Genomic DNA, 24,058 nt, shown 5'->3' with positions numbered 1-24,058 from the left:
TCATGATGTACTCTGCATGTAAGTTAAATAAACAGGGTGACAATATACAGCCTTGACATACTCCTTTTCCTATTTGGAACCACCACAACAAAAAGAACTGTTGAATAAAAGCATGATTGAAAGACTGTTAGTTGCTATCATTATGACAAATCATGTGACTCTGCATGGAGTCTTTCTCTTTTGTTACTTCAATGTGTAGACCCCAACAAAAATCAATATTGGGGTCCCAGAATTCTAGAACACAAGGGCAGAAATCATAGACATCCAGAATGTTCATGTAAGATGTATAGGATGTTAATATTCTAGAATGTCAGAGTCTACAACTCTGAAGTCTTAGAATGTTTAGAGCCAGAACATTAGATTCGGGGACTAGAGTTGACAAGGGATCTAAACTTAGTCTGTACTGGGGAGTGGAGGGGTGGTGCATTCAGAGTCAAATAGTATTCTCTTTATTTCACTTGCTGGTTCTGGGTGTCTCCTAACTTTATACCCATCAGTTCAGTTCAGCTGCTCAGTGTGTCTGACTCTTTGCATAGAGAGGTATATACCCAGCTCTCTAACTCAGCTTAGCAAGGCAAATGGACTAAGAAACTATTCACCCATGGCCTCAGGGGCTGTGGGAATGAGGGAAGTTGGGCCAGGGGAGGGAAAGGAGGGGAGGAAGGGGAGGCTGTATTTCTCCATTTTAATTCAGCTTTTGCTCACAGGGCCCCTTCTGGACTATAAACCCGTGAGGCCTTTCCGTCATGCAAGACTGGAGGCTGTCATTATCAGAAGGAACCACCACCACCACCTGCACAGGAATAAGGGGGAGAGCCCACAGCAGACTGAGCCAGGCCATCATCCCAGGGACCCTGCCCTGGGATGGCCACAGAACTGGCTGGGGAGTCTAGGTCCCAGGGAGTAGAGAGATAGGTTACAGAGAGTCAGGGCAGCCTAGGTCCCTGCATTTCGGAGTGCAGACTTCACTCCCGGGGCATCGGGGCATCCTGGTGGTGGTGGGGAGGGCATGTCCAGCAAGTGGGGCCCACACACCAACTGTTGTTCTGCTTTGTTTTTATCTCCAGCTCTATCATCTCATGACTTCTGTGTTTATCTTCTTTCTCATCCATCTCTCAGACTAGATTGTGAGCCTGTGAGGACAACAAGCAGCTCTGCTTTGCTCATGCTGTCCTAGCATTTGGGGGTGCCCTTGTGAACTCTGCAAACAGTGAGTGTTCGGTCAGCATTGCTGGTGGATTACCCGAATGAAGCTGCTTTGCCAGCCCTCTCCTCGGGGATTCTGTGCACACTGGGTCACACCCTTATTATGAGCACTAGTGAAGGCTAAGAATCCTTTACTCAAACAAAACTCGAACCCTTCACAAGCTGGTGCAGACACTTCCCAGGGAACGAACACACACACACACACACACACCAGCTCTAAGCTCTGCACAGACCTCAAGCTTTGCACCCCTGGAGCAGGAGGAAACTCAAGAGCCTGTTTCCAGCATCATCTTTCACCCATCAGCTTTCAGTCCCTGTCCTGTGTCGTCCAGGGAAGGCCAGAGAAAATCCCAAGAACCAGCACATGCTGGGTGCCCAGCGCTGACAGCCCGTGGCCTCCACCACCCCTGGGCACAGAGCTGTTACCTGAAACACAGCCTCCCACAGTGAGTTGGGAGCCCTTTCTGAACCACCTTGCTATTGGTCTCTACAATCGTCCTTCATTTAGCCTCCATTTAGGACCCGGGTTCTCAACACTCACTAATCACAGGCTGCCTTTTTGAGGCTGGGTCAACTGCTGGCAAAACACCAGGAAAAAATGCACAAAGAAGCATGACTTATCAGACAAATTCCCAGGGCCTCTCCTTCTCTCTTCCTACCCCAACCGCAGCCATCCGAGTCTGCAGAGCCCCAAGCGTGTAACCAGGGGTTACACACCCGAGTACAGGATGGGTGGCGGGCCCCTTCTTTTTTTGGACACAGCTCGGAAACCCCTCCATTCCTTAGACTGCTGCTGTGCCTCGCGCCCCCCACTTCTTAATTACTACCGCGCTGCTTAATTGGGCGCTGTGTGTGTGCGTGTGTGTGTTTCTCGGGGGCTGAGGGGCGTCTCTCCTACACATGGAGCGATCGGGTGGAGGGGGTGCTGGCTCCCGGCCCGAGAGCGAGACCCCTCCCCCGCCAGGCCGCTGGAGGATTGCGCAGCTCAAACAGATGGACCGAGCCGAGGGGGCGGGGGCGCGCTGACGGGGTGCTAGACGGCAGCGACGGCCGCGCCTCCCCGCGCGCGGACAAAGGCGGGGGCCGGGCGGCGCGCGCGCCTTATCAGCGCTAGCAGACCGGCCGTCCGGGCGGGCGCCGGCGGCCCGCGTGCAGGCGCACAAAGGCCCGGGCCGGGCGCGGGGGGCTGGGGGGACCGCGAAGATTAATTGCCCAATCAAGTTGTCGGCGCGGGGCGGGGGCGGGGCCGCGGCCCCGGGGGGACGCGGGGCGGCGCATAATGAAGTGTGCAAAAAGTTAATTTGCTCGGCGATTCGCTGCTAGCCGTAATCAAAGGCGGGCGGCGGGGAGGGCGGGAGTGGGGAGTATGCCCCTCCCCGACCCCCGACCCAGACTGCGATCCCGGGGGGCGCCGGGGGAGGGGACCCAGGACAGCCCCCCAGCGCCGGAGCAGGGGTGGGTAGAGGTCTCCAGACGCGCGTTCCACTCCTCCACTTCCTCCGGCCGAGTGTCCCAAGCGCCGCTCGCCTTTCCTGCAAACACAAAGGTTGACATTTCTGGAGCGTTCACTCCGGCCAGGCTCCGCGCCAAGCGTTTCCGGGCGTGATCTCCACTCTCAACCTGGGGAGGTAGGGTCGGTGATCACCACGTTTTGGAGCAGAGGAGCCCGGAGCCCGGAGATGCTTAGAAGTGATCCAAGGTCACACGCGGGGCCCTAAAAAGGCTCGGGAGCCTTAGCTGAAAAACGGCACAGTGGAAGAGTGTCAAAGACAAAATACATTAGACAATGGGAGAGGTGATTTTGTTTTTTTTTCAAGCTCCTGCAATGGAGAAGCACCCGCGAGCCCAAGACCACGGTGTCTGGGCTGGGCCGGTTTGCCTGACTTTTATAGGGTGGAGTAGACAGGTTACAGGTGGGGGATGTTTTACAATCAGGGGAAGTCGTTTCAACCAGCTGAACAGGAAATGTTTATCTCTGTGTCTAGTTTCAGATGGCACAAACAGTTCTAACCTCAGCTAATCAACCAAGAGACAAAGAATGGGAAGGTCTTTGTTTGGCCTTAGCAGGCTCAGGCAAAAGCGAAAAGGTCACAGACAAACAAGGGGAGTCTAGTCTTAGGGGAGCCATGAGAAAGATGGATAGAGTCTTATCTAAGTATTATGGAGAAGGTGGTGGCTTGCAGTAAGCCATTTACCAGAACAAAATGGGTTGCTGCTGCTAAGTCACGTCAGTCGTGTCCCACTCTGTGCAACCCCATAGACGGCAGCCCACCAGGCTCCCGTCCCTGGGACTCTCCAGGCAAGAATCCTGGAGTGGGTTGCCATAATGGGTAGAGGGACTGCAAAAAAACAAAAGGTTGAGATTTCTTAACCATCCATATTTTCTATGGGCACAGGTAAAGTTTAACATTGTCAAAAGGTTGGCAGATGGTAAGGCAGAAGCTCTGATTTCCTGTGACAGCAGCTTTGCTGAGTGGTTTAGAACCACTGCCTTATGAGGCCCTCGTCCTCAATAAATATAAATGCCCCTTTAGTCAGCTCCCCTGGGGTTGTGACCTTGGGCAACTCATCTGACCTCTCCTCATACAATGGGAGCCATAATAAAATACCCACCCTATAAGATATGGTAAGTCCCCCACATACAAACAAGTTCCTTTCCAAGAGTGTGTTGGTAAGTCCGGTTTGTTCGTAAGTACAACAGTCACCCTAGGTACCCAACTAACACCTAGCAATATAATACTGTACTGTACTAGGTTTATAATACTTTTTTCACATAAATAATACATTAAAAAAAAAAAATAAAACATTTTAAATCTTACAGTATCTTGAAAAGTACAGTGGTACAGTACAGCAACTGGCATACAAGGGCATGTTCACGTCTTTGAAAGTTCCTAACTTAAAGTTTGTATGTGGGGGACTTGCTGTATTATTATCAGTGAGAGCCTAAACAGTAAGCACCAAGCAAAGCACCTGGGTCACGGTAGGTGCATCATTCCTGTTAGTACGAGTGCTAGCATTTTCTCAGGAAGCAGAGGTGTCAGGATTTGAATTCCAGCAGCACGGTTTCAGAAACTGCGAGCTCACCCAGGTGCACAGCCAGATCTCTGTGTACGGCTTCAGTTCTCCAACACCAGATACATCCAAAACCTGTGTCCTAGGTACAGGGTGTACAAGAAAAGGAGCAGACCCTGCCCTCCTGGAGGGGGTCATCCTGCAAGGCTGGCCAACCCCAGACAATAGCGGGAATGCCACAGTGGCCATGGGAGCTCTGCAGAGGTGCCAAACCTGGGCTTAGGGCTGGCTTTGGGAAGGCATGGTGGACATGCCCCAGATGCCCAGGACAACTGGCACAGAGGATTGGCAGCCATGACCCGAGCCCCATCAGATTTCCACCCAGACCCCCTCCTCAAGAAGCAGCTTCCACGCCCTGGAGCTGACTAGTGGCTCCTGAATCCTGGTTCTCTGATCCGTTGCCCAGGCCTGTCCCTGAGCCCAGGCAGGACCAGGAGACTGGAGAGGAAGCCCTTGAGGGTGACAAGAGCCAGGCTTGCAGGCGAGAAGGGGCGGGATTACAGCCAAGCCAAGATTTATGGGCCCGATCATAATAATGAAAGAAAGAAAGAAAAAAGGGACGCGTGTTCGGCAATGCCCAGGGACCAGGGCTGCTGCCCTATTACCAAAAATGTCGTAGCTCTCGACTCTGCAAATTAGCATAAAACATGCTGTTTTGCATCTATTTGCATGTAATTTACATGCTAATAACTTGACGCCACAATGCACCCAGTCCCCTAAGTGGCTTCTGGTCCTTGCTTTTCTCCCAGCTCCTGCCCCTTGTCTTGCTTTGAGAAAACCAGGGGATCTTGGTTCTAGGCTAGGCTGAGCCACTCAATCCTTGTGGGACCTGGACTGGTCCCTGTCCCTCTCTTGAGTCTCAGTTTCCTGACTGTGAGCTGAAGGAGACAAACTGAACAGGAGTTCTCAAATTATGCTCCAGTATCCCCCTTGAGGGCTGCAGACACAGAGACGGGGAAGCAGGTGGAGCAAGCACCCCCTCCCTCTATCCCCTTGAACAGCTGGGCTTCTGAGTAAAATTTCTCTTGAGCAATGCAGAGCCTCTTGTTAAAAACAAAGACCAAAAAGTTTGCAAACAAACAGACTCGGTTATCTTAGAGTCTTTCTAAGTCTTTCCAGTTCAATGTTCTCTAAAGATTTGAATAATAATACCAATCAGAGTTAAATATAGCACTTACCATGGGACAAGCAGTGTTCTAAGCACCAGGCACAGTCTTCCAAGCACACATAACTCAGTCTTCAGACAACCCTTGAAATAGATGCTATTATTATACTCCCATTTTATAGATGAGTAAACTGAGGCACGGAAAATAATTTACCTAGGTTCAAATAGCCACTACATGGGAAAGTGAAGATTCACACAGTCTATCTCTAGAGTCTACATTGAATTTAGTCAAGTCAACCCTTCCATTGTACAGATGAGGATACTGAGGCCCAGAGAGGGAGATTGAAAATTTCTAAGCACCACAGCTAAACTGGCACTTGAACCTTGCTTCCTGCATGAGCCCCAGGCTCTTTGCCGTCTGGGGAAAGGTGAACAGAAAAGGGAAGTCTGGAGTTTCATAGGTGCTCAGGACTACTTCTCTCTGGGTCCAATGGGCTTGCCAGGGTGAGACATGCTTTCTACCTGGGTTACTACCAGAGCCTGCTTCCTCCTCCTCAGCCAGCCTCATCCCAGCTGGTGGACCTTGGGGAACAGGCCCTGAAACCAGCCAGGATGAGCCCCTAAATCAGGACAGACAGCAGGCTAGTGAGAGCACCAGGTGTGCCTGTCAGAGCCAGCACACAATGCCCTGGCCGGCTGTGCAGGTGGAGCAACTGCCCAGGGGGGCTCCACTGCAGGGGGCTGTGGGGCTTTATCTCTGCAGAGGCAGACAGTGCCAGGCCAGCAGGTGCTCAGCGCTCCCCCTCGGGGGTCTGGCTGGGAAACCCCCAGATGTAGGGACGACTGGCCTGCCTGAGCGGTGCCCCCTGTGGGTCTAGTCATCCCTCTCTTGATTCAGTATCCCTCGATGGCACCCTGGCCCTTCTCACGTCCCTGTCTGACCTGCCACCTCTCACCCTGCTCCAGCCACCTGGCCTTCTCTCTGCTCCTCCCCGACACCTCCAAGCTCAGTCCTACCTGGCCCCTTTGCAACTTGCTGTTTCCTCCAACTGGAACACCCTGCTTGGCTGCTTCGTGCCCTTCAGATCTCAGCTCCAGCCCTCAAACCTTCCCTGACCACACCCTCCAAAGCTCTGCCTCCCTTCCCCCTCACTCGCTAGCACTTAACCTTGATGTCTTCTCTGCCATTATTACAATCTGAATTTATCTTGTTTATTTATGTGTCTCCTCATTTAGTGCCTGTCTCCACCACTAGACCCTCACTCCAGGAGAGTCAGGACCACGTCTGTCTTATAGAAATATAGTTCTCAATAAATATTTGTTGAAGGAAAGAAATAAAGAGGGAAGACAGTAGCTGCCGAAGATTTATTTGGTTAGTTTCCACCACCTCCCCCTCCCCAACTCTGCCCTAGAATGTTAGCTCCATGGTGGGTGGGCAGGGGGGCGGGGCGGCGGGTACAGGCATTTATGCCTGTTTTTGTTATCTCTGTGATTCCCAGAGGCTAGCACTGTGCCTGGCACACAGTAGGCGTTCAATAAATATTTGTGCATGAATGAGCTGAGTGTGTAAGATCCTGCACTGGAAGCCAGGAGACCTGGCTTCCTTGCCAGTAATCCCCTTGATGGTGGGTAGGATCCTGGGCAAGTTCCTTCCTTCTGGGGACCTCCATCTCCATCTCCTCATCTGAAGCCTGGACTTTGGAATCCCTGCCACCTTCACCAGGACCACAGAAGGGAGAGTGCAGTCTGTCCTCACTCCTCCGTGGGGAGGCAAACGGGGCAGCTGGTGGAGCTCCAGGGATTAGGGCCTGAAATCGGCCAGGATAAGCCCCAGGAGGCAAGGGGCAGAGAAACCTGGGTTTCAATCAGGACATGGCTATTACCTGGCTGCATGGCCTTGGGGGAGTCACTGTTCCTCTCTGAGCCTCCATTTCCTCATTTGCAAAAGGGACACAGTCACTGTGAGGACTGCCACAAGATGACAGAAGGGAGCATTGTGCACCATGCCCACAGTTGTCATTTCTCATCAGCAAGGCAGTGCAGCAAGGAGATCATGACACGCCTCTACCCAGCATGTTTGTTTCTTATCTATAGAAGGAAGTCCTAAGGGTACCAACCTAACAGGTCACTGAGGTTGGATTGAGATGGGAAAATGTTATGTATGTACCTGGCACATGGTAGGGACTTTTACAACCACAGCCCTTAAAGTTTTCAACTGCCTCTGTGGCTGATCCTGATTATGGATATCCCAAATCATCAGAGCACAGAGGAGACTCGGGGTCAGAGTGGGTGTGGGTATGGTTTGAGTTCAGTGTTGGGGGTGGGCTGGAGAGGATGAGGCAGCAGAGGTATAAGGTCAGGATAAGATCAGGCGGTCCTGAGAGCTGGATAAGGAGTTAGGCTTTATAGTGGGAGCAGGGGGAGCTACAGGACGCATTAAAGCAGGGAAACAAGATGATATGAGTTTAAAAACACTCACTCTGGCTGCCAGTTTTCAGGTGTGGCTGGGATTACTGGTGGTTTCCAAGCCTACGGTCTCCCTTTCGCTTAGTATTAGGACCCTGTAGATACTGCTGAGCACATGGACACTAGAATAGAGACCACACTTCCTAGCCTCTTACAGTCAGGTATGGCCATGTGTCTCCATCCTGGCCAAGAGGAGAAAAGTAGAACACCACGTGCAATTCCTGAGAGAGGTCCTTACAGAGAGGCAGAGCCTCTTCCCCCTTCCCTCGGAATGTAAATATGATGACTGGGAATAAGCAGCTATTTTGGGCCGTGAGGTGTTGAGGAGTGTGGAACAGTAAGATAGAAGGAATCTGGGTCCCTGTGAACCAAAGAGCCATCTTGCTAGCTTAGGACTGCCGGCCTCCGGACTGTTTATGAGAAGGAGAAATCAGTGTTTGTCTCCTTTAAGGCACTCTTCTTTGGAGTTCTCTTCCACTCACAGCCAACTCCAAAACAGATGCAGTTGGCACAGGTGATCTTGGAGCACTGTGGCCCGTCTTGAGGTGCACAGGGCAGAGAACTCACCTGGGTCTCTTTTCTGCTCATATTGGCCCTGAAGCCCCCAGCCTTTGCAGCCAAGTTCTGCCTGTCCAAAGGCACAGCCCAGGTCAGCCCAACTGGTGGGTATCCCTGGCTGGGCTAAGCTCATGAGGAACTAAGATTAGGACTCCTACTGAGTCCTTCACAGAGAAGGGCTTCTCAGAGTCCTTCTCAGCGCTTCAGAGCTCTGAGAGGCAGGGCAGAGAGAAGACAGCAGACAATGGCAGGATGGCACTGTCCATCCCAGTGGCCACTTCAAGCCCCTTCTCAGCCTCTCAGCCTCTCCACATGGCACCCTTCTTAATGCCCTTCCCCAAACTCACAGATTCCACCACAGTGCCCTCCTGCGGCCCCCCAAGGCCTTCAAATTGGCATCTAATCTCCTCTCTGGCCCACCATGTCCTTGAAGATGGTGTGCAGCTTTGAATGAGACTCATGAGGACAAATCCCCTCTCTTAGGTGCTCTGTGACTTTGAGGAACTCATTGAAGCATCTTGGATTTAATTTCCTCCTCTGTGAAATGGAAATGATTATAACAACTACTTCCTGAGTCAGTGCAAGGGTTCCGATTATTGACTGTTGAGTAACAACCCACCCCAAGTACAGTGTTGTTAACCAGTTTCTTAAGCTCACAGATTCGTATGGGTCAAGAATTCAGACAGAGCACATGGGAGATGGCTTCCTCCCATTCTACAGTACCTGGGGCCTCAGCTGGAAAGAACTGAAGACCAGGCACCAGAATCATCAAAAGGAGTCTGCCCTTACATGTCTGGCAGCCAAGCCTAGCTCAGCTGAGGCTATTAGCTGGAACAGCTGTATGCGGCCTCTCCTTGGGTTGTGAGCTTCCTCACAGCGTGGCAGCTGGGTTCCAAGAGCGAGTGTCCCCTGAGACCCAAGCACAGGTGATTATGGCCACATCTAACCTATCCTCAGAAGTCACACCGTGTCACTTCAGCCATATTTTATTTCTAGAAACCATCACAGGAGGGGTCATAGACTCCGCCCCTTGACAGGAAGAGAGTCAAGGAATCTGGAGTCATATTTTTTAAAATGCTTGAACAATGTGTAGCTCATCATAAGGACACATTAAATGTTAGCTGGAAGAAGTGGCAGTAGTGAAATAGTGGCAGGGTTCAATCCTGTATATACTGAAATAGCCATAAGACACTAGGCATAAAAAAGTTAATGGAGGAGGCACAGAAACAGGTCCCTGGAACCTAACATCCCCACTAGGCTGAAAGACAGAGTTTGGATAATAAGAGCTAATAGGTATTGAGTGCTTACTAGATGGCAGGCACAGAGCCAAGTACTTTCCATGCATGATCTTATATAATCCACATAACGATCTAAGAGGCAGGTCTTAGCTTCCCACCCATTTACTGATGAATAGCCAGGGCTCAGAGAAGCGAGGGCTTCCCGGCGGTGCTAGTGGCAAAGAATGTGCCTGCCAGTGCAGAAGCATGAGAGATGAAGGTTCAATCCCTGAGTCAGGAAGATCCCCTGGAGAAGGGAATGGCAACCCTCTCCAGTATTCTTGCCTAGAGAATGTCAGGGATAGAGGAGCCTGGCAGGCTACAGTCCATGGCGTCCCGAAGAGTCAGTCGGACACAACTGAGTGACTAATACCTTCATACCAGACAAGCGAAGGGTCTTGCCCGAGTCCACACAGCTAGGAAGAGGCACAGTCAGGATTTGAACCTAGGCAGCAGGTTGTCAGAGCTAGTCCTCGTTTCCCAAGACGAAGCTGGGCACTAGCCAGCCTGCCAGGTGGAACAGGCCATCCTGACTGTTTGGTGACAGACAGGGAGGGCTCATGCTACTGGATGGAGAGCCAGGACCAGGAGGTTTGTCAGCTGCAAGCCCACAGTCACAGGCTGGGGGAAGGGGGCCAAGACCTCCGTCTGGAGGGATGGGGGAGGGGGGCAGTGAAGAGAGCCCAAAGAACAAGACAGAACCCCAGAGGCAGCAAAGCACTAAGGGATGATGATAAAGCCTGGGTCACCAGAGCTGAGCCTCAAGATCACAGCGGGGCTCTGACCTCTGTTCCCTGGAGCACCCACCAGGCGGTCACTTGTCCCCTGCCTGGAGCAGGACTCAGCCTGCCACTGGAAGCCAGGAGGACTCGGTGTAGTGGGAGGAGCAGGAGGATGGGGAGGGAGCACCACTCCATACCCCAGCCAGGAGGGGACTCACCATAGTTCCAGGTGCGTAAGGGAGGCAGCACACTGTGGGGGGGTGGGTGGCTCTCTCCCACTGCCAGTGGGGTGCTGCTGGCCTTGACTCCTCTTCTCAACTGCTCTCTTTCCCTTCCTTCCTTTCTTATTTCCAGCCAGCCCTCCTTCCATGCTTCCTTCTATCCTTTCTTCCATGCCTTATTTCCATGCTCCCCTCTTTTCCTCTCTCCCTCCTTCTTGCCTTTCTGGCATTCCTTCCCCCTTATGAAATCTCACAGGGAGAAGCTACATTCCCCAAAGGCGAGGGTCAATCTGGTCCTAACCTGGTCATGACCATGGACTTCGTCATAAAATGAAGCATGTCTGCTGAGCCATCACAAAGCCAGTCCTAAGGGTGTCACGTATCTGTGATGAGCTCCTTCGACTCTCCCCAAATCAGATACTGTTGTATCTGCCAAGTCTTCTCTACCCCAGAGTCAGAGGGCATCTCCCAGAGCACATGAGTACCCTGAGTGTTACTAGAAGGCAGCTTCAGGGGCACTGGATTATGAGCTGGATCGCCTTGGCCTAATTGCTCAGTGCCGCTGAGCCCTGGTTTTCTTGGCTGAAACCACTTCACAGGTTGAGAAGAGGGTGGGACAGAACAACAGTTGTGCCCAGTCCCAGGAGGACTCTGTCTCCACCAGTCCCCTGCTGGCACAGGCCTCTGACCTTTCTCCCAGGCCCATGAGGCAGAGCCAACTCCCAGCTGACATTGGCAAGCGGCTAGGAGGGTGGACCGGCAGGCTGTCAGGGCCGGCCTTGTGCCCAGAGAACCTTCTGTGCCACTGTTCCTCGGCCAGGCAGGCCCAGCCCACCAGCCACTTCCCGTGTCCCTGGCAGGACAAGGCTGGAGGCCCCTCCTCTCTGCCTCTTGCTCAGTTGACCATGGTGGCTACCCTCCTCCCCCCAGGCCCTGGAAACAGAAGTCTCCAATATAAATGCAAATTCGCTGTGGTCCCTAGTCTCAGGCTGGCAGCTCCAGCCTGTACCACAGGCTGCGGACCTGAGCTGACACTGGCCCAGAGCAGATAAGCCCCTCTGGGCCACCCCCGCCCCAGGCCCTGCCCACTCCTCAGCCTGTCAGCTCCACAAAGACCCCAGGGCGTCCCAGGCCTTCCCCTTCCCTGCCCCAGAACGCCTGTGATGAGCTTGCGAAGCCCCCCTCACCATAATCAAGAAGGACTGCAATCCTCAAATAGTGGTGACATTCTACTTCCTGAGCCTCCTATTCTAGCCTCCTGGGCTGGCAGGGGCAAAGCCTCAAAGCAGAGAGAAGGGCAAGCAACATGGGCCAATCTCTGCCCTCATAACCCACCAAGCTCAGGGTCACCACTAGCCCACAGCATCCCTTGGTGTGAACTAGGAACAGCCACCCCCTCTTCCTGGTGCCAGGTGGCCTCTTAGCTTACCCTCTTAGCTGGGTACCCTTGAGCCCAGCACTTGCACAACACAAGCGTGGCCCAGCTCCTCTTTGGGACTTGGTCACCTTTCTGGCCAAGGGATCACCTGGAGAGACCTCTGGGTATTGTACAACTCCTCGAACACAGAGGCCCTACAACTGGACAGGGCAGTCCCATGGGTACGAGCTCTTCTGGTTGGGGTGTCTTATCATCCTTCCGTTCCTAGGTCCCAGACACTCCTGCCCATAAGCCACAACTCTAGGACACTTAACAAGGGAGCCAGGTGACTCTGGCAGAAGCACCTGTGAGCCACATGAGACTGAGTGGCATAGGTCTGAGGTCATGAATAGGGCTGGGTACAAATCCATCTCATTCATGGCGCCAGCTTCAATGTCACCTCCTCGGAGAAGCCTCTCCTGATGACCTCATGTGGCACAGTCCTTTCCTTACCTCCAGAAAGCATATCTTTTTGCCCTGTTGGTTTTCTTCATAGCAGTTACCATTATGTGAAATTACCTCATTCATGTGTCTTTCTGTGGTTGTTTTCTGCCTTACTTTTGCCTTACTGGAATTCAAGTTTCTACAAGAGCAGGCACCATGAATTGATAATTTCTCCCTCGACACTTTCTGGGAAGTGATGGATCCGACACCAGAGGGTGAGTGTAAAGTGTTCATGGAGACAGCCAAGGTTGCTTAGCAGAGAGCCAGCACACAGCAGGCACTCAATAAATGCTAATGGTTATCATTGTTACTGTTGTCATCAAAGGGTTGTGGGTGTACTGGCCCCAGAGGTCCAAGTCCTGATATACTTCTTCACAAATTCCAAAGCCACCACTAGAGCCAAGTTCTCCTCTCCCATGTATTCACCCCATGAGCGTGTGTGTGTGTGCGTGCGTGTGCGTGTGTGTGTGTTAGTCACTCAGTCATGTCCAACTCTTTGAGACCCCTTGGACTGTAGTCCGCCAGGCTCCTCTGTCCATAGGATTCTCCAGGCAAGAATACTGGAGTGGGTTGCCGTTCCCTTCTCCAGGGGATCTTCCCTAACTTCCCAATCCAGGGATTGAACCTGAGTCTCCCATACTGCAGACAGATTCTTACCATCTGAGCCACCAGGGAAGCCTGCTCACCCCATGAGCAGCACAAGCAAATTGCTTCTTCCCTCCAGGCCTCCATTCCTCTCTGTAAAGGAATAGGGTAACCTCCCCCATAGCCTGAAACTGCACAAATTTGCTACAAGTATTAAGTGACAATGAAGAGGGAAAGACACTTGTTAGTCCCTACATATGTTTTCAGTAACATAAAGAATGACTTGCCCCTCCTCTGAATAGGATGTCTCCATCTTCTGGAGCTGCCCAGAGTCCTCCCTAGAGTCCTGAGGCTTTGCTGTTCCCTGACCCAACCCAGCCATGTCTTAGACTTCTTCGAAGGAGGGGGTTTCCATCAAGGCAGAGTTTCTCAAAGTTTCGACACAACTATACCACCTCCCCCCACCAACTCTTACTTTCTTTCTGTTTGTATTTCATATAATTTACTCAATATTTTTCTTTAAATTGTCTCATTTAAAAAATTAATAAATAAAGCCAGTTCCCACTAGTGGAAAACTTTACACCACTGCCATAAACAAAATTTAGTATCAATTAATAATTTTAAATATATGTTGATATTTGCTAACATAAATACTTATCTATTAAAAGTTTGATACTCCTAGCAAGATGAGAGTCCTATTCTAAGGTTTTCAAGTTCTCAAGCTGAGCATTCTCTGGGGGATTTTTTTTATTTTTCGGTTCACTGGAAAAATACTTCATGAGAAAGCTTACCCAGTCACAGTTGGAAGCAGCTGTAAGTGACACTATTACCAGCTCAACACACAGAAAAACTAGTTGGGGCAGCCACTCACACCATTCAAAATATAATTAATTAGAGACTTCTTTGGCAGTCCACTGCAGAGCTTCCACTGCAGAGGGTACAGGTTTGATCCCTGATCAGGGAGTTAAGATCCCACAAGGCATGCAACATGGTAAAAAAGAAAGAAAGAAATACAATTAGTTAGCAGAGAAGTAACACCCAGGCCAGTCTCAACAGGTATTTCTTGGCTCTTTCTGTTCAAAACCACCTAATAAAGGTGTCTTACCTGTGAGGGGAGTGGGAAGGAGAGGGGTAAAGTCTTCTTCCCGTAGAGGGACCATCTCCATGCCTGCAACCAAACCCACCTCCTAACTACTCCCAGCTCAAAACACAGTCTCCAGGACCCCCTACTTGGTGCCATCCATCTACTTTGCTGATTCTAGACTCTTGGGAAGGGCAATTTAATACAATGTCATGTTGTTCCGGGAAGGGAATCAAGTAAGACCTCTGGCAAATTTGGTACAATGGATCAGAAATCTTTAATTGGAGGGGTAATTTCTCTCCTAGGACTTTATCTACGAGAAATCACCATGAATGTAGACCAAATAGCTGCAGGATGTTGTTGACAAATCTGTTGATAATAATGAAAAGCTGAAAACAACATAGGCGATGACAACATGCATAGGGGATTCAGTAAATAGTATGTTTCATGCAATAAAAAACTATGCAACCATTTACCAATAATGCTGTAGAATTTTAGACATAGAAAAATGTTCATGTTATATTCTTAAGTAGAAAGTATTAATCACTCAGTCATGTTTGACTCTTTGCAACTCCATGGACCATAGCCCGCCAAGCTCCTCCATCCATGGGATTTTCCAGGCAAGAATACTGGAGTGGGTTGCCAATTCCTTCTCCATGGGATCTTCCTGGCCCAGGGATAGAACCCGTATCTCCGGCATTGCAAGAAGGAGATACTTTTTACCATCTGAGCCACCAGGGAAGGCCCCATAAATAGAAAAGTAGCTATAAAATAGGACATACAATATGTCTTATTTTTAATATATGTACAAATGTACTGTAGAAAGATTAGGATGGATTTGTGTTGGAGAAAATTTCTCAAACAAGAAGCAGAAAGTCCAAACCATAAAAGGCAAATATTAATAAACTAATTTACATTAGAATTAAGACTGTTCAAAGTTCACCATAAAAAACTGAAAAACTAAGCCACAAACTGGAAAATGTTTGTAACAATCTGACAAAGATTAGTATTCAAAGTATATAAAGAGTTCCTACAAATCAACAAGACGAAGACAATCAAAAAGAAAAATAAGCTGAAAATTTGAACAAACACAGAAAATAGAAAACATGAACAGCCAATGAGCATATGAAAAGATGCTCAACCTCTTAGTAATTCAGGAAATCCAAATTAAAAGCTCATTTTATGTCCACTAGATCGGCAAAACCTAAAAGGCTGAACAAATCCAAATGTGATCACTTGCATGGAATAAGGAAAGCTCCTTGACACTGGTTTTAGGGGGGGTCAATCTATACAACTTTGGAGAACAACTTGTCATTATTCTGCACTTACTCTACAACCCAGCAATCCCATTCCTGGGTACATTCTAGAGAAACTTACACCTATGCACAGGAAAGGTGGGCAATGATGCTCAGGTTGGCAGGACAGAGCCCTCAGCCTCCTGCCCTTCAAAGTGAAAGTGTCAGTCACTCAGTCGTGTCCGACTCTTTGTGACCCCATGGACTATAGCCCACCAGGCTCCTCTATCCTTGGGATTCTCCAGGCAATACTACTGGAGCGGGTTGCCATTCCCTTCTCCAGGGGGTCTTCCTGACCCAGGGGTTGAACCCCTACTTCCCACATTGCAGGCAGATTGTTTACCATCTGAGCCAAAGATGCCTAAAGCACGTGATGAATTCATCTCCTTTCCACCCTGCCTTCTGGCTTTCTTTCATTTCATTTGCCCTGGGGCTGGGCCCTAACTCTTGCACAATTCTGGGTGCTGTGATTCAGCCTTCAGCCTTGTTGGGTAGCCATGGATGGGCAAGCAGATCTCAGACTCATCAACTGAGCGGAAGTAGTGAGATGAGCGGGAGCTTCAGTGACTCTCCCAGGGGCCAGGGAGAGGCCAAGAGTGTTGGGAGAAGTGGTAGGTTTGCAGGCAGAACTGGCTCACAGACCACTCCGCTGCTGTACAAAAGACCAGGCAGCTCGATACAAAGTCATCAGAAGCATCTCTAAGATACACTGCTAAGGGGAAGAAAGCAGGCAGAGCAGCTACCCTTGTAAAGTGTGTATACGTGCATTCACTTGTGTGCAGAAAACACCTCTGAGCCCAGAAAACTGGTATCCAGGGAGGAGGAGGAGTGGCTAGCCATCAACAGTAGGAGAGATTTCCTTTCATTCCATCCCTTTCTGTACCTTTTTATTTTGTATGCTGTATATGATCCTATGGAGAAATAAATACAATAATTAAAAAATGGAAACAAAATGCAATCATATTAAATATAACACCAATGTAACTATTAGGTGATTCCAATTTGTTGTTGATCACCATTGACATAATGCTGCTTTGTAGACACATAATTAAACTTTATTGCTTTGAATTTTAGAAAGTTTTCGTTATTTTTTATTTGGCTGTGCCGGGTCTTAATTGTGGCACGTGGTATCGCAGCTGTGGCATACAGGGTCTAGTTCCCTGACCAGGGATCAAACCCGGGCTCCTGCTTTGGAAGCTCGTAGTCTTAACTGCTGAACCAACAGGGAAGTCCCTGGGAAGTTTTGAAAATATTTTTCCAGTAAACTTTTATAGGTTTCAGGATCCTATGGCTTCTTGCATTGCCCCTTCCAGGTCAAAGGCGTAGAGCAGGCCCCTTCAGCACCTACGCCCAGCTGTGCACTGATTCCCCAAGGGCTGCTTTAGGCCTGCATCCCTTTGATTTAAATTATCTTTTGGGTCGTACCTCAGGGTTGCTCTGTATCTCAAGTGGGTCCATGGGGAACTGGCATGGCCCTCCCCTTACTCAGGAGCAAAAATACCCAAGGTCACTTTCTCGACCTCAGTCTCCCAGTGGTCTCTATGGTACATGTATGTCTTCCCACCCGAGATACTCGGCTGTCTCCCACTCCTCCTCCCCTTGCTCACGCTTGTATAGCCCCACTGGTTTCCTTGTTCCTCAACTCCCACCATGGCAGGAAGCATTCTAAGATGGCACCCAAGATTTCCAACCCCCTAGGTGGGCCTGTCCAGCATAATCCCCTGGGCTGTGACTATGATGGAGTTCATTCCCATGATTAGGTTAGGTTATATGGCATAGCTGACTGTGTGATGAGATGGTTGGATGGCATCACTGACTCAATGGACATGAGTTTGAGTAAACTCCAAGAGTTGTTGATGGACAGGGAGGCCTGGCATGCTGCAGTCCATGGGGTCGCAAAGAGTCCGACGTGACTGAGCGACTGAATTAACTGACTGTGCCAGACTTGGGACTCACAGAGGTGTGAGCTAAATAGATCTTGTTTTCAGCCACTAAATCAAGCCCTGGGTCAGGAAGATCCCCAGGAGAAGGCAATGGTAACTCACTCCAGTATTCTTGCCTGGGAAATCCCATGCACAGAGCAGCCGAGTAGGCTACAGTCCATGTGGTCGCAGAGTCGGACACAACTGAGTGACTTAGCATGCATGCCAGGTCTTCGTTGCAGCCTGTGGGATCCCCAGTTGTGGCATGCAGGATCTAGTTCCCTGGCCAAGGATTGAACCAGGGCCCCCTGCTTTAGGAGCTTGGAGTCTTAGCCACTGGACCACCAGGGAAATCTCCATAGAACCCTATTTTTATCCAGTGTGTTGTAATCATTTATTCACTGTCATCATTTTTTCTGATGCTCAAATCGTCCCAGCAGTTCCTAGGCTCTGTTGACATGTCCCCAGCATTACTTGAGCGCTTCTACTTATTTTATAGCACAAAGTAGATGTTCCAGGCTTACTGTGTACTTTCCTTGGCCCGGCTCTCAAGTCAGTCATTTCCCCAAGGATTCCTGGTTCCTTTCAGTGGACAATGCTACATTTAGCAACCAAGATTTGGTGTTATGAGTACTCATTGCTATGTGGGTATTAGTGCTCCTAGGCTCTCTTTGTGGATAGAGCTGAGAAACACATGTCTGGGGCACAGACACACACATTTACATCTACGCGTATCTGTCTACACTTATCTAATGCCATTAGCTCACACTGATTCCCCCAGCACCACGGGGTTCACACTAGCCTTTCCCATTTCCATATCTGTGATTCCCTTCTCTGACCCGTGCTCACTTAGCTGCTTTTCCATGACTGGTCCCACGTCCCGCCCACCACCTGCAACAAATATTGGAAAAGGGAAGGAGGAAAGAGGAAGCTGAAATTAAAAAAATTTTTTGAACTAGTACAAAAATTAAAACTATAGAAAATAACATAGTGAAAAATCTCCCTCCCACCCATCTCATTCCAATCCTGGTCCTGTCCACAGCTAACAAGCATTATTATTAGTTTGTTATATGCACAAGCTGGTATTAAAATATTTTTTATTTCCCTCCTCTTTTACCCAAAGTATTCCTGATATCCCTTTTATTTGTCAATATATCTTGGAGATCTTTCTGTATCAGTACACGAAAAGTGACCTCACCCTTGTAGTTGTATAGTCTTCCTCTGGCTAGTCCATACTTCATTTAACCTCATTTAACTTTATTTAAATGATAGACATTTAGACGCATCTGAGGTGAAATAAGACTAAACTGAGCTAAACAAGACTGCAGTGAATAACCTTGAATGTATTCATTTCACATGTGTCCATACACATCCACAGAATACATTTTCAGAAGTGGGATCATTGGTGTGACCTTATATATTTATGTGTTTAATGATGAAAGGTCTCCCCTCTTAGAACGTCAGCGCCAAGAGGAAAGGGACTCTGTTCTTTTTTATCCCCCTGGCTGAGCTGGGTCTTCATTGCAGCCGCGGGCGTCCTCTAGTTGGGGCATGCAGGCTCTTCATTGTGGTGCATGGGCTTCTCAATACGGTGGCTTCTCTTGTTGCAGGCTAGAGCATGGGCTCAGTAGCTGTGGTTTGCAGGCTTAGTTGCTCCACTTAGTATGAGGCATCTTCCCAGACTAGGGATTGAACCCATGTCACCTGCATTGACAGGTGGATTCTTAACCACTGGACCACCAAAGAAGTCCAGGGACTGTGTTCTATTTATCACTGTTTTCCCAGCATCCAGAACCATCAGACTGTCAGGCACTCAGTACATACGTATTCACTAAAAGAATGGCCAACGCCCTCTGGTTGTGGACTTGAGTCTCAAGCACCAACGGACCATTCACTGTGTGCTAAGTGCTATGCATCATCTTGCTAATCCTCCAAAGCCCCTGTGGGGTAAAGACTGTTTGGACGCCCCCACTTTACAGATGAGAGCCCTGAGGCCCAGAGAGGAAACACAATAGGCTGATGTCACACAGCTAATCAATGACAAAGCCACAGTTCCCATCCAGTGAGTCAGACTCTGGAGCCACCAATAACCTCACCTACTGTTCTCAGTACACCTACTGTTCTCTCCCCACACACAGCTCAGTCTCCCAGCCCCACGTGGCCCCTTCATCTTGACTCATCTACTTTCCTGGTCCTAGCCACTTCTTCTTAGCCTCAACCCCAGCCAAAGGCACCGGCTCTGCACCCTCAGCCAACACAGGACAGATCCAAGGAGAGGCACTGTCATTTCCATACAGCTGTCCCCAGGAGCCAGGCCCTGCCCAAGCCCCCCCATTTCCCCTGAAAAAGCTGAATTGTCTTGGCTGTTTGGGGGGCACCTCTCGGCACAGGCCGGGCTGCCTGGGCAGGGCCTGGCTGAGCTATTATCCTACATTATCTCACTCCCCTGCTCCTGAAAAGAACCAGTGACTGCTCACCCCCCTCAGCCCTCCCCTGCCTGCTCCTGTCTTTTACACTTAATTACCTCACTCATTACCCCGCAGCCTGCAGAGGCCGGACCACAACTGGGGCGTGAGTAATCCCCACATCACACACCCAGCCAGCCGGCCAGCAAGGAGCAAATTGCTCACACTACCCATAAATAAAGGAACAGGGCCCACTCAGGCCTTCGGAGCAGAAGGACCTTCATGGAGGCTGCAATGTGGGGCAGGCATGGGCCCCAGCTTCCCAGTCGGCCTTTGCCAGCCCTGGTGAGATGACGGCCCCTAGTTCCCCTACCTCTGCTACCCCAGACGGTGACCTTGAACTTCCCCAGGCCACTGAAGTCACAGCTCATTGCCACTGACAGATGGGGCAGCAGGGGCCCACGCACCTTCCTTACCACAGCCAGGGAGCTGTCCACGTGGCTCCCAGGCTCCCTGCATGACCTCTCCAGCCATCTCTCACCAGCTCCAACCCCCACACAGAATGCCCCTGTGTCCTCTTTCTTCCTCAGCTCCTCTGCACATGCTGCTGCCCCTGCTTCCTGAGAACCTTTCCTGAGCGTCCACAGACCTTGTTCATGTCTACTCACTTGAGAGACCACCTCCTCCAGAGAGCCCTCCCTAATCCCTCCAGGCTGTGTGAGGGAACCTCATGGACCCATCAAAGCATCAAGCCTCTACGTTGCCACTGGCTTTGCTTGTGTCTTATGAAGGGAGGACTGAGCCACATACATGTCCCTTTGCCTAGTGCCCAGCCTAGGTCCTGGCACATTACCAGGTCACTTACATGAGTGAATGAATGAATGAATAAGTGAATGAATGAGGTTGATGACTGGTAAGCTGTCTGTGCTGCATGAAGGGATTTGAACCCCCTTTCCCCTGTGACAAGTGTCTCCCCCTCCCAGGCTGTAGGTTCCTGCACTCCAGGGCCTCTGAGCTCATAAGGGAGGATGATCTAGGACTTCTCTAAGGCTAAAACTTCCCTCCCCCTCTAGAAGGTCAGGCTCAGGCTCTTTCCCTTGCATCACCTTGGCAAACACAAGCTTCTCCCCCCGAGACAAGATAGCCAGCCTTGGCCGGGAAGTCACCTACACAACCTCTTCTCTTTCACTTCCTACATCACCTCCCACCACTTCTGCTGGTCTATCACCTCTCACAGCACTTCAGGGCAGCTGACCCAGAGGCTGGCTGTGTGGTCAGCTTCTCCTGGCCTGAAGAACTTCATCTCACCCTCCTGCTCCCCTCATAGACTCAGGATACCAGAGGGAACTCAGAAAGGTTCCCTTGGAAAGGCAGAGAGCTCCTAAAACCCGATGGTCCAGAGTTCATGAAACCCTTTTTTATCTGATGAAGCCTATGGACCTCTCTCAGAATAATGTCTTTAAATTCATAAAATATATAGCATTACAAAGGAAACCAATTATATTTAAAGTTATCAAAATATTAAAAATAAATCTACATTACAGTAACATATATGCTTCTTGATTATGCATTATAGCACAAGGATTTAGCAAAAAATTGTTGCAATTTCCAAGTCATGATGAGTGTAAATGGTATTTCAAGTTATCTGGAACATCTGTAATGTGACAAGAAAATATCTGTGATATCTATTAGTGACAATGTTACAGGCCCTTTTAATGCCACTATGATCTGTGACCTGCATTCATTACAGAAGAAATGATAAGTTTCAGAAAGAAGCTAGTGAAATTGAAGGTGCAATCCTTTTTCTATCTCAGTTAATGGTGGGCCTCCTGTATTATTTCTATGGACCCCAGGTTAGGAGCATCTGTGACGGGGAATGACAAGTGTATCTCAAGTAGACTAACATTTCCACTCCTGCATCTTGGCAGACATCATTAATCAATTAGAGCAGTCTCCCACACTGAGCCCAAACTAGTTCCAAAATCTATCTCAACACTATGCTTTGGGCTACAGCTACCAACCAATCCACATGGGTTCTTAAGCTGAAGTCAATTTGCCATTCCTTGGGGTGGGGAGGGGGCAATGCCATTGTCAGAATGAGATTAAGGGCAAAGAGGCGGTAAAATGAGGTCGAGCATCAGTGCAGGAGAGCACAGCAACAGCGTATTAAACAGCAATAGCGCATTAAACAGCAGAGACATTACTTTGCCAACAAAGGTCCGTCTGGTCAAAGCTATGGTTTTTCCAGCAGTCACGTATGGATGTGAGAGTTGGACCATAAAGAAGGCTGAGCACCAAACAATTGATGCTCTCACACTGTGGTGCTGGAGAAGACTCTCGAGAGTCCATTGTACAGCAAGGAGATCAAACCAGTCAATCCTAAAGGAAATCAAATATTCATTGGAAGGACTGGTGCTGAAGCTGAAGCTCCAATACTTTGGCCATCTGATGCAAAGAGCCAACTCACTGGAAAAGAACCCTGATGCTGGGAAAGACTGAGGGCAGGAGGAGAAGGGGCAACAGAGGATGAAATGGTTGGACGGCAACATCAACTCGAGGGACATGAGTTCGAGCAAACTCCAGGAGATAGTGAAGGACAGGGGAACCTGGTGTGCTGCAGTCCATGGGGTTGCAAAGAGCTGGACATGACTGAGTGACTGAACAGCAACAACAGTACAGGGAGAAAGCATAAAAGCAGAACAGCCTAATGTACGTCAGCCGGGCAAACGGTCACCAAAAAGCTTATGAAATATCTGGACAAGTCATTAGAAGTCCAATATCTAGATTGAGGAAGGTGACAGTCCCTTTCTGCTCAGCTCTGCTTATATATTTTGGGGAGTTCTGTGTTCAGTTCTGGGCCCCACACTCTCACAAAAACATCAAAAAACTGGAACATGGTTCAGGGAAGCAACCAGGATGGGCAGATATGCGGAAAGCACATCCTGTACCACTAATTTACTCATGTCAACAGGTTCTAAGACTTTCCTCTGAGTCACCTTGTGCTGGGAGCTGGGGACACCAATAGGAGCAGCCCCAGGCCACGGCCCTTGGAGTGAACTTGGAAAGAACTGGGTGTCTTCCTATCCCTGAGGAGCCATTCTGGACCAGAAGGATGGAACCTGTGGTATTCCACTCAATCTGGGGAAAATAATACTACTGGAGTTTCTGGCTTCCCAGGTGGCACTAGTGGTAACCCACCTGCCAACGCAGGAGACATTAGAGACTGAGGGTTAGATACCTGGGTCGGGAAGATCCCCTGGAGGAGGGCACAGCAATCCACTCCAGCATTCTTACCTGAAAATCCCATGGACAGAGGAGCCTGGCAGGCTACAGTCCACAGGGTCACAAAGAGTCGGACACAGTTGAAGCAACTCAGCATGTACCCTGGAGTTTCCAGACAATGGCTGCTGAGTCATCAAGGATCCATGGTAGCAAACACGCTTGAAGAATCTCCAAGAGGGTCAGACACCAGGATAAGAGGCTTCTTGTGTCCAAAATAAAAAAGAAGAAAAAAATAGGTCATAGGCCTGGCCTGAGGGAGATGTCCCTGCTAAATGGGCCCCAAGGCCAACGCTGGAGGCTGAGTCCCTGATCTTTGTCCCTGGTGCTTTTGGACACTCAGTGTAGAGGCTGACATACTCTAGCCAGTGTGTCATGGGCTTAGGGCTGACTATATGACTGCCCCTGGCTACAGAGGACATGGGGGAGGCCAGTACTGACCCTGCTAGTGGGAGAAGGGGACTCATCAGACCAGGTAGTTGGAAGGTTGTGGGCAATTGAAAGTAAGGTCACCTGTCCACTCCAGTCACCAAGGGTTGGGTTCCTCTGCTGTGCCTGACTCTGTGCTCAGCACTTTCCTTGGATTGTCTCTGTTAAGCATCTCCTCTCCCCCCAGGGTGTGATGTGCTTACCAATGCACATTTGACAGGTAAGAAAAGCAAGACCCAGAGAAATTAAGTCATTTGCCCTGTTCTTTTAACTCCTCCATAGAGGTGGGCCAGCTGAAGCAGAGGGAATCACTATCCACTTTGACGCCAACCCAAACAGGTGAGTTCTAGGTGCCCCCAGACCTGGGATCTCCAGGACTGCAGACTGCACCTCCACAGCCAACACGAGTGTGGATTCCCTGTGTCCCAACCAAGCACCTGCTGCCTTCTGGACTCTATGCAAAAGTCATCTTTTCAGAGAGGTTCCTTACACACCCCATCTAAAACAGCCCCACTCTGTCTCTGCCCCACATCACTTGTCTTCCTGACACTTTGTAAACAGGAAGCTGGCATAT

At 49.8% G+C, this 24,058-nt stretch overlaps 1 long non-coding RNA gene across 1 annotated transcript; it reads right to left on the bottom strand.

Annotated features, from left to right (window-relative positions):
• Nucleotides 1–20: 20 nt before the first annotated feature.
• LOC113903172 lies at nt 21–6,475 on the bottom strand. The gene is made up of 3 exons (XR_003514039.1): nt 6,401–6,475; nt 5,457–5,527; nt 21–2,738 (listed from the first exon to the last, which is right to left on the bottom strand). It is a non-coding gene; the product is annotated as an uncharacterized LOC113903172 (long non-coding RNA).
• Between the last annotated feature and the right edge of the window lie 17,583 nt (nt 6,476–24,058).

Source organism: Bos indicus x Bos taurus, chromosome 13, assembly GCF_003369695.1.
Source record: "Bos indicus x Bos taurus breed Angus x Brahman F1 hybrid chromosome 13, Bos_hybrid_MaternalHap_v2.0, whole genome shotgun sequence".
In the NCBI taxonomy this organism is placed as follows: domain Eukaryota; kingdom Metazoa; phylum Chordata; class Mammalia; order Artiodactyla; family Bovidae; genus Bos; species Bos indicus x Bos taurus.
Note: the sequence above shows the minus strand (reverse complement) of the source record. Positions and strands in the feature narration are given on the sequence as shown.